The sequence below is a fragment of the Peromyscus californicus genome, unplaced genomic scaffold (genome assembly GCF_007827085.1).
Source record: "Peromyscus californicus insignis strain IS unplaced genomic scaffold, ASM782708v3 Scaffold_21__1_contigs__length_65335640, whole genome shotgun sequence".
NCBI classification, from domain to species: Eukaryota; Metazoa; Chordata; class Mammalia; order Rodentia; family Cricetidae; genus Peromyscus; species Peromyscus californicus.
This window is the reverse complement of record NW_026294514.1, coordinates 43,467,201-43,478,538: the sequence shown is the minus strand read 5'-3', so window position 1 is coordinate 43,478,538 and position 11,338 is coordinate 43,467,201.

The following is an 11,338-nucleotide window of genomic DNA, read 5'->3' as shown; positions in this document are numbered from 1 at the left end:
TTTGACTTAATATCTGAATGTGCTGAGGAGGAAGCTTGATGGCTGCAGGAAGAAGAGGCCCAGACACAATCTGAACAGACCACAACAGTGATCAAATACTGCCACAAAACAAAGCCTAGTGCACCCACTTGGATGCAGACAGCAAGGTTAGAGTTGGACACTAGGCCTGAGCCCTTCAATGCTCCATAACTCTTTCTCAGAAAAGGATCTGATGAGAATGATGGGTGGAGTCTGGGCAGGATGCTCCCTGAGTTATGAGCACTGACGACCTCCCCTGATTAGGGAACACCATTCATAGACTGCAGGAACACATCCTTAAGAGTGACATCTGATATTCCAGGTCATGTCTCTGGGCAACTAAAAACCCTCAGTCACCAACTTTAGGCAGCTTCACCACAGAAGTCACCCACTACAAGATAATGAGAAACACTCATGGTCCACCACACATGAACAAAGTTCACAGACTCTTCCAAATGAGACCTGTCCAGGCCACAACATCTTAGCTGTGCTCTGTGACCTTGGATGTGACTCAAACATCATCTGTGCATCGGTGCAGAAGAGAAATTCTGAGAAAAACACGGGGATATTTCTCACCCTGAAAGGATCTGCAGAACCTTAGGCTTATCTGAAGGACCTCTGTAAAGATTGGGACCCTGGCCATAGACCTTCCAATGCCGCACCAATACCTCCACTTCTGCTTTTTCCCAGAAATCAAGAGCCAGTGATTCTGCCCTTGACCTTTTAGGCATCTTTTCTCAGATTGGCACCTGCCAAAGGACATGTAATGGGGTAAAAGTGTTTTCATGCTTTTCATTTTCTTTTGTTATACCAAGAAGACCCATCATGTGTTCAAAAAAGACTGTCCTTTTGCATGAAATTCAGCAAACTCTCAGAAGCAATGCCCTTGCCACCTGGGAAGCACCTTGATTTGTAAACTGTTTCCACACTGAAATAGTCATTGCAGAGGCAGAGGAAGAGAATGAAGGCATGCCTTTCAGGATGCTTTTGCCACCTGCACCTAAAAAGAAATGCATACTGGTATCTTCCCAGATTGAAATGAAAGGCCCTCACAGCTGTGTGATAGTGTGATAGACAGGCCTTCTGTAGGGAGGCAGGGACAGATTTTGTCCTGAGGGCAGGTCATTCAGCATGTATTTAGGTCCAGCTAGAAAGAAGTCCCCATTATATGAGGACCCAGAATTGGGCAGCCTCTGCAGATCAGGAAGGGGCCTCTCCAGAAACCGACTCATTTGTTATCTGAAGAATATTAACTGAAAATGCTTTCTCCTCTAGTACCTGAGCAATAGCTGATGGGTTGAAGCCCAGGACACATCAAGGAAGGGAAAGGGGCTCAGCATAAAGCTGGGCCTCACTCAGAAGTAGCCTGATAGAGGGTAGAATACAATGTCTGACTCAGCAAAACTAGTTTTCCATGTGCTCACAGGGAATCCTCTGGCAGAAAAAGTCAGACTCCTCCCAAATGACAGAAAATTATAGGTTCTCATGAAATGACAATGTTACCAAGCTTAAATCCCAGGATTATCATCCAGTTGTCAAAGCTGATTGAAACAACACCTGAACAATTCTACTTTGTGACAGAATAGGAACAGCCTGTTAGCTGCAGTCCACAATATCAACACCGTAGATATTTGGAGACAAAGAGTAGAACCAGGTACACACTGCAAGAGCACTGGGGAAATGCAAATGGAGAAAATGGATGGAACTGATCAAAGAGTCCTACAGCCTGCAGACCAAAGAGACCCAGAAACATCATTTATTGTGTGTGTGACCTCCATCAAGTCACTTAATGGGGCCTCACCTCCTTAAATTGTAAATTACTGGTCAGAATGCTTGCTCTTCCTCCTCTTGAGAGGTCCATTTAGAGAATGTCAAAGAGCTTATTCCAAATAACTCTTTAATATAAAAGTCAGTGTGTGTGTCTGAGTATCTGTGTCCATACTACAACACAGAGGTTCAAGTGCTCACCCTGGAAGCCACAGTGACTCCATGTCATCCCTCCCTCCCACTTGTCCCTCTTGTACTGATAGACAGCATTTCAGTGCAGGGTTCCAGGCCATTTTTTCAGACTGTGACCTCAGCTTCCTGAAATTTCTCTACCTTGCACTACTATGGGTTCAGCCTGAACCTAGGCTTAAGCAATTGCCAGGAACTCAATTCAATGTGATATTGCTTATGCCCTCAACTACAGCGGCATGCTTGACCGGGGTATCATGCCTGTGTGTGCATACGGAGGCCCTTTCAGCCTGCCTGTTTTGCACAGCTGGACCCTCCCCAGGTCTAGAGAGGCCAGCCTGCAGGACAGGCTTTGGCTGCTTTGGTGAGGTTGACTAACTTTCCCAACCTCTTAGGTTCCCAGTTGTATGTGACGGCTGCCTTCAGAATGTCTCAAGCATGTTTTGAGAGCTGTAGAATCCCAGTGGATTTAATCAAGGCAATAGATCACTCAAACATCATCATTGGAGTGTTGCAGGTGATAAAGAGAAACAATTCTTAGCTGCAAAATGGTGGTTCCAGCAGAAGGAAAGAACCCTCAAAGTGCAGAAGAGTCAGCATAGTGTCGTCCTTGCTTGGTGCTATGGGTTGCAACCATCTGGCCAAGTAAGTGCCATTGCCATGAATCAGGGCATTGAACACAGAGATTTGAAGCCAAAAAACATTATTCTACAGGATGAAGGAACAACAAAATTGGTGACTTTGGAGACTAGGCTCTGGACCAGGAGAACCTGGGGACATTCTAGGCACATTCTTCTTCTCTTGAGAGACAGAGAGACAGACAGAGAGATAGGGAATATGAATGCATGTAGTTTTGAACATGTGATGAACGTCAGGTGGATATTTCAACTCAATGTTTCCTCTTGCTTCAGCAGCATAACACTCAGGGGCTCATACCCCTCAGCCTGTACTGCATATAATCCAGGCCAGAATACACGGAGGGGCAACAGTAAAGCCTTATGTAGTTGCCAGTCAACTGTGCATGGCTCTTGTGTCCTCAGCATGTGCAATGAATAGCATCAGGGTGGAACTCTTAATTCGTGGCTGCTGCTTGGCATCAGGCTGCATTCACCCTTTTTTTGTGGAGGCTGTGTTTCCACATGTACCAGTACAGATTCCAGAACCTGTCCAGCCTACAAATGCCTACAAATGTCTACAAGTCTGCTATATCCTGTTGTTTGTAGGTGGCACTCTGGAGCTGACTGATTAAGTTGTGCTTCAGCCTTTCAGTCAAACATAGTTTAGAGGAACATGGAGAAGGCCCCCAGGGGTGCTTCATTCTTGAGGGCACTGTGGGATGTGATAACAGCACATAAAACGGCAAGACTAGGGTCCCACCCTATAGACATTTAGCCCAGGCTGAGATTAATGCAGGCCTGGTGCCCATCCAGACCTTCTGCCCACACAGCAAGGCTGTATGCAATCCTTCCTTTTATTCGGAAGCCATGCTTTGAGTCTTCACTTGGAGAAATGGTTTGGTCCCCGCTGAGGTACCATTCCTTGAGATGCTCATTTCTGCATTCACAGGTACAGCAGACTTAGAGCACTGCCAGCATCATCCCCTCCAGGTACCACTCTGAGGTGTGGTCTTCTTCAGTGCCTGGATGTCAGCCTCTACCATAAGAATGGCTTGGCTTGAGGATCCATGTGAGATGGGGAGAGCAACAGATCCATTGTAAATAACAACAGGAGACAGGCGTGTGTCCAGTGCCCTGTTTCAGCTTTGCAGACAGCCTAATGGAATAGGACAGATGAGTCCCAGATCTGCTCCTGAAACCACCTTCATATTCCTTCCTAAGGGCATCATCAGTGACTTTCATCCAGTCCAGGACCTGTGCCATGGGCCAAGTCACCTGCAACCTCACTACTTCCTGCCTTTTGACTGTCTAGCTAGGGAGGACCAATAGGTTGAGGTCTAGGGCTCTTTCTATGCTCCCTTTGTGCCTTGACTCCACCTGTCACTGGAAGAGTCCAAACTAGCCTGAGTCCCTACCCAACTCCCTCAGTATGACAGGGTTCTGGGTCTCTATGATTTCTACTTAAGATTCCCAGGCCACGGGAAGCCCACAGGCAGCTGTTCTGATATCTTAGGAGAGTTTGTTTGAGGACCACCACCCTGCTTTGCAGAATGTCTCAATGTATCTCCTGCCATCTGAAACAGTGTTCCCTTTGAGCACAGGACTGCTTCCCTTCTGCTGCTGCTCCTGTGCCCTGGTGGCTGGGGATGGCCATTTGGTTCTCCTCCTTTGGGTGTTGAGCTATTAGAAATACCAGGAGGAAATAAGGTCCCTATCTGAGTACCACATCTCCAGCAGTGGGCTACATAATGGAAGTTAAACCCCAGCTTGTGGCAGTTAGGGCTTGCCCATCCCCCAACGTTCTGCCCACCAATGCCTTTTCTCAGAGGGGGCGTGTCTTAGCCTCCCTTCAACATTCATTCTCTGACACCTAAGCATCTACTGCCCCTGATGACCTATGGATAAAGTAGATGTCTGTCCTAGGTTACTTTCTATTGATGTGTCAAACACCAGGACCAAAACCAACCTGGGGAGGAAAGGGTTTATGTGCCTCACACATTCTGATCATTGACCATCATTGAAGGGAAGTCAAGGCAGGAACTCAAGTAGGGCAGGAACCTGGAGGAAGGAAGTGAAACATATGTTGACTGGCTTGCTGAGCTGGCTTTCCTATACAACTCAGACTTCCTGCCCAGTGTTGTCACATCCCGCAATGGACAACCATCCTCCCATACCAGTCATTAATCAAGAAAATACCAGCCTGGGCAGTAGTGGCCCATGCCTGTATTCCCAGCCCTTGGGAGTTAGAGGCATGTGAATCTCTGAGTTCAAGGCCAGCCTGGTCTACAAAGTGAGTTCCATGACAGCTTCAAAAACTATCCAGAGAAACCATGTCTCAAAAATAAAATAAAAGAAAAATAAATAAAATAAAATAAAACCCATCCACTTTCCTGTAGGCTATAGACAATCTGATGGAGGTTCATCCTCAATCACAGTTTCATCTTTTCGATGCCTCACACACTTTGGCACCACACAAATGAAAGATCAATCCTATATCCAGAGGAAAAGACACCAAAGGCAGAGTGCTCTGGTAGAACATTAGTGTCAGGAAACAGCTGCCGGTTGCTTTGTCGATGGCCAGGACCTGTATGGAGAAGATGAGGACCTGGAGGATTGCCTGCTGGAGCTCAGGAGGGGACTATGTGGACACTGTGCTCTGTCTGGCACAGGTCTGAAAGACGCTCATGGCTCTGATCTGCCTACTAGAGAAGACTGGAGGCAGAGAGGGACCCTGGCTGGATCTCCCTCCTGTCATTCTGATGGTCCCCATCCTGCTTCTGTGTAGGGAACAAGGAAGCCTTGAATGAGTGAAGTCCTGAGGAAATGTATATTTAGACTTGGATGGGGCCATCTAGGACTCAGAGACCAACTGTCCTCCCATCAATAGGCAGAGCACCCATATGGTCCAGGCTCAAGAGGAATGGCCAAGCTTTCCTCAGGAGTCAAGCGTGATTGTTTACCAATGATTGACCAGTGTGTGCAGACCAGCAACTGTAGTTTCCTCCTCCTCCGGGGTGTTTCCAGCCTGAGTCTGCTCATTCACAGACCTCCACCCAGTCTAGCTGACCTCCCCCTGTGCTGTACCTAGTGAACAGGCCAATGGTCATGGTAGCCATAGAACTCATTAGAAAACCCAGCTGACCGCAGCTTCACTGTCTATGTGTCTGTGTGTCTGTCCTTGCTTCGATCCCTCTCCAACATGGGATGCAAGCTGTGAGGGACCTGTCACTCTGGACACATCCTTTACAACCTACACCCTGTCTCTAACCCCACAAAGGGCCAGTTGGTTCTTAAGCGCGAGCCATAAACTGTGTAGGCTTGCAGGAATTTAGAGAAACAGATGGGCTGCCTGCTCTCCTGTCAATAAGAACATCCCAAACCACATTTAGCACACCAGATCCAATCCTTGAGCATGCTTCAGAGATGAAGCAATCAATGGTACCAACAAGAATGGTACCTTGTTTTAGATTTTTTATTTGATTTTTTTCCTGTTTAATTAAATGCTCTACTTTGTTATTTTGGGGATTGACTCATACATTTATTAACCTTCCTGTCCCATATCACTCATGAGTTGGTAGTGTACAACTTGGGGAATTTTTAACCTGTGCCTGGAATTGAACATCCTTTGGAACCTTTATTTCATCCACTGGATTATTTCAGAATAATTTACAAAACCTTTAAGTGTACCTAAAGAAACTCTAACCCTTACAAGTTCCCTTGTCCCTGTCCAACACACCAACCCTTCACAAACACTAGGGTCTGGTCAGTATAGATTTGATGATAGCATCTAATCTTGAATTACTTTAGCCTTTGTGAGGAACTAATTGTTTTAAATAGAATAAGTAGTGAAATTTTTTGTCTGAATTTGTCAAATATTAATGGACTGGACATTGTTATATATTAATGGAGTTTTTTTGTCTGAATCTGTCAAATGTTAATGTAAATCTTGACTGTCTATATTGTATATACTTATTGGATACAGTTTTCTTGTATTAGTTATAAGCTTTTTAAAATTTTAGACAAAAGAGGGGAAATGTGGTGATATTGTGTTCCCCAATATATTGGGCACCCTAATTAACTTATCTCGGGTCAGAAAACAGAACAGCCACTAGATACAGAGGCTAGAAAATTGTGGCACACACCCCTTTAATCCTAGCTTTCCAAAGGTAGAGATCAGTCTCAATCTCTGTGAGTTCAAAGCCACACTGGAAACAGCCAGGGATGGTGACATATGCCTTTCATCCCAGGTAGTGAGGGCAGGAAGCAGAAAGGGATATAAGGCATGAGAACCAGGCACTAGACCCTGTTTAAGCTTTTAGGCTTTTAGCAGCAGTTCAGCTGAGATTCATTCTGGATGAGGATTCACAGGCTTCCAGTCTGAGAAAAGAGGATCAGCTGAGGAATTGGCAAGGAGAGGTGCCTGTGGCTTGTTCTGTTTCTCTGATCATTCAGCATTCACCCCAATGCTCTGGGTTTGGTTTTATTAATAAGAACTTTAAGATTCATGTTACAACCAGTGATGCTGCCCTTGGCATATCACGTGACTGTTCTCAGATTGACACCTGCCTGAGGACAGGTCACAGGGTAAAAGTGTCTTCATGCTTTTCATTTTCTTCTGTTGTACCAAGAAGAGCCACCAGGTTGAGCCCAGCTCTTCCATATTCAGAAAAAACTCTCCTTTGCATGAGATTCTGCAATTTCTAGGAGGCAATGCCTTTGCCACCTGGGCAGTACCCTGATTTGCAAACTGCTTCCACACTGATAGTCATTGCAGTAGCAGAGGAGGAGAATGAAGAGGAAAATGTGCCTGGGGCTTAACATGGAAGCAGTCACCGTGGGCTATATATAGCCTGCAGCAATTAGTCCATTTCTAACTCAGACCTCACTGAAAATATCCTTCTAGATGAAGAGGGCAATGTGAAGCAGGCAGACTTTGGTATCGCAACCAGATATAGAGCTGGCACTGTACTGCAAGGGCAATGTGGGACAAAGACCTTCGATGCCCCAGAAATGGTACTTGGAGAGGGCTATGATGGGAAGAAGGCAGAAGTGTTGAGTCTGGGTGTGCTGCTCTATTTTATCACCACCGGGGACAACCTCTTCCGAGGAAACACCCTGGAAAGTGATCAAGGGTAATATCATAATATCATAAAAGTGACCTCTGATGGTCCAGCTCATGTCGCTGGGGAACTTGAACACCTATTTCACTAAATGCTGACAGTTGCCACAGAGAAGAGGCCTTCCATTGAAGACCAACGGCAACATCCCTGGCTCATGAAATGGGAAGAAAACATGTCAAGTGACACCAACATAGATCCCAATGTCCTATAAACAGTGTCGTGTTGCGTTTAATATCAATGCCAGCTTTTAATCCATTGTAAAGAGAAAATACAATGAAATGACGGGGACATCTCTTCATCAAAGAGCAGTCACAAGGAGCTGGGGTTTTCCTGTGGCTGCACCACCTCAGCCAATCTGTGGACCTTGGAGTTGTGCCTCCCCCTTCCCCAGTATGTCTCTCTATCTCTGGTCTTCACCTAAAAAAAAAAAAGGGCTGGTGAGCCCACCTTTGGCTTCTTTCACAACCAGCCCTCACATAAGCACCTGCCCATTTTGCCAACAGAACAAGGGTACAAGGAGGCTAGAAGTGCCTCCGTGGCTCTATGTGTCCCCAGAAGAAGAGCCAAAATTGTAGTTATGCCACCTCTTCAAAGTTGCGGCGGCCCAAATATCTACAGCAGCATATTGGAAGAGGAAATGACCCAGCACCTGAGCCATACTTTGACATGGAAAAGACCTTGCCATTTCTGAACTTCAGGTGCTTCAAGAGACTACACAAGGGAATCACAGATTGCCTATCAAGAGTGTGCTGCCTCCTTCAGGCTCCAAACACACAGCCTATCCTATGTTCAACAATAAAGTGGATCCTCTGAAAGAGGCAACCTGTGGAGCCCAGTGAGGAATTTGGCATGCGGGTAATGCCTATGCTGGCTTTCCCAGCATGCTTTTCTCTATAGCATGACTATATTTCAGACTTCAATTCCCAAGCTGCCTTTCTCTATATTCACATGCCACTACAAACTACCTTTCCCATAGTGCCTCTCATGTCCACCACTTCCATTTCCCTTTACATGGCTAAAGTTTCTAAGTCACATTTCAGCTTTAACATGAGAGGTTTGAGTCAAGATTTTTGCTTTCACAACAAAAGATAGGAGATGTCTGTTCACCTGAGCTGGCTTTGTTCCATGTTTTTCTTTGCTGACACTTTCCCCAGAGTGAGTGGTGCATATTTGAGGAAGGTGCTTTTGTGCCCAAAGGAAAAATCCCTGGGGCCTTTCTCATCTCCCCCAGCTACTCAGTAAAAATAAGTCAAAGCACACAAAGCAATGCTTTCCTGCAGTCCCTTCAGAGAGACTCCCTCCCAGACAGCTCTGGGTTTGCTCCCAGGTCATCCTTTTTCTCAAAAATAGCTAGAGGCTGTAGGAAAAGGCTGAGTCCATCAGCTAGACCGCAGAAGAGCTCACAATTTGGAGAGCCAGGCTCATTTAGAAGCTCCTTCTGCAGTCAGTGTATTATGCTTGCCAGGATTTCCTGAGCCCACAGAGACATCATGGTGGGGTCCTTCTCAGGGATTTGTAAGGTGTGGTGTCCTGTTATTTTTCAGCTTTTAGTCTCAGAATCAAGACAAAGAGGGACAGATGTGCAGAGTGTGAAAGGGACCTCCTTGTAAGTAGTCACCATTGGAACACACACCAGACCAATGTGATGGAGGGAGCTGTTCCCTTGAAACACTGCACATGGCTGGAAGCTACTAGGGGATTTCTGGAGAGGACAGAGTGAGGCAGTGAGTGAAGGGGAAAAGTGCCTGAGGCCAAACATGGAAACAGTCACCTTGTGCTAGACATAGCCTACTGTGACTGGTCCATTTCTCCCCCAGACCTCACTGTGAGGGATGAGTGTCCTGTATATAAGGCTATGAGCTGGCCTACAGTTCTGTCCCTACAGACCAGGGAACTGATTTCAGGAATTATGGAACTTCTTCACTGTTATCTAGCTTGCTAGTTGTGGAGTTGCAGCTTCAAAAAGATCTGTCTGCACAGCAGCACGGTGACCACCCAGCCACATGGCCTGTGACCCCTAAAGGAAGAACCTGAAAAGTCTATACATGGTCCTACTTACCATCAACCAGGGTGCATTTGGCTCTGACGCTGACCTATCATCGCCTCACAGGTACCCATTGGTCATAAATGTCATAGACAACTTAGAGCAGGACCTCTGGGTATCGTGTCATATGATGACCCTGGATAAACAACATCACCCTAACATCATTTGCCTCTTCTAGATTCTTATGAAACCACAAAATTTCTTTGTGACTAAGAAAACTTGTTCCAATTAGTAAGGGAGGAGGGCAGGTTACAGGAGGAAGAGGCACAGAAAATATTCGGGGAAATCTTATCCGCCATCAACATTTGCCATGACCTTGACATCGTCCATCTAGTCCTGAATTCTGAAAATATCCTTCTAGATGAAGAGGGCAATGAGAAGCTGGCACACCTTGGTATAGCCCCCAGATGTAGAGCTGGCACTGGACTGCAAGGGCAATGTGGGACCAAGACCTTCAATGCCCAGAAGAGGTACTGGGAGAGGGATATGACGGGAAGAAGGCAGATGTCTCGTCTGAGTGTTCTGCTCTATTTTATCACCACCGAGTACCACCCCTTCCGAGGAAACACCCTGAAAGAGATCGAGGAGGATATCATAAAAGGGACCTATGCATTCCAGCTCATGTCTCTGAGTAACTTGAAAACCTAATTCACTAAATGCTGACAGTTGCCAGAGAGAGGAGGCCCTCCACTGAACACCTTCAGCAACATCCGTGGCTCATGAAATGGGGGGAAAACATCCAAAAAGACGCCTACTTATATCCCAATGTCCTAGAAACACTGTCGTGGTGGGTTTAATATCAATGCCGGCTTGTAAAGAGAAAAAAACAATGAAATGATGGGGACATACTTCATCATCAAAGAGCAGTCACACAAGGAGCCGGTTTTTCCCTTGGCTGCACAACCTCAGGCAAGTCTGTGGACCTTGGAGTTGCACCTCCACCTCCCTCAGTTCATCTCTCTATCCCTGGTCTTCACCTAAAAGGAATGGCCAGTGAGCCCACCTTTGGTCTCTTCAACACCCAGCCCTCACACCAGCACCTGCCTGTTATGCCAACAGCACCAGGGCAGAACGTGGCCAGAAGTGCCTCCATGCCTGTACGTTCTCCCCAGAAGAGGAACCCCACTAGTAATTATGCCCCCTGTTCAGAGCTACGGCTGCCCCAAGTATCTACAGCGACATATTGGAAGAGGAAATGAAGAGTCAGTGTATTATGCTTGCCAAGATTTACTGAGCCCACAGAGACATCATGGTGGGGTCCTGCTCAGGGCTTTGTAAAGTGTGGTGTCCTATCATTTTTCTGCCTTCTGTCTGGGAATTGAGACAAAGAGGAACAGATTTGCAGAGTGTGACAACCTCCTTGTAAGTAGTCACCATTGGAGCACACAACAGGCAGAAGTGATGGAGTGAGCTGTTCCCTTGGGATGCTGCACATGGCTGGAAGCTACTAGGGGACACCTGGAGAGGATAGAGTGAGACAGTGAAAAGGGAATGTTCCTGGGCCCTACCATGAAAACAGTCACTATGGGCTATATATAGCCTGCTGTGATTGGTCCATTTCTCCCTCAGACCTCACTGTGAGG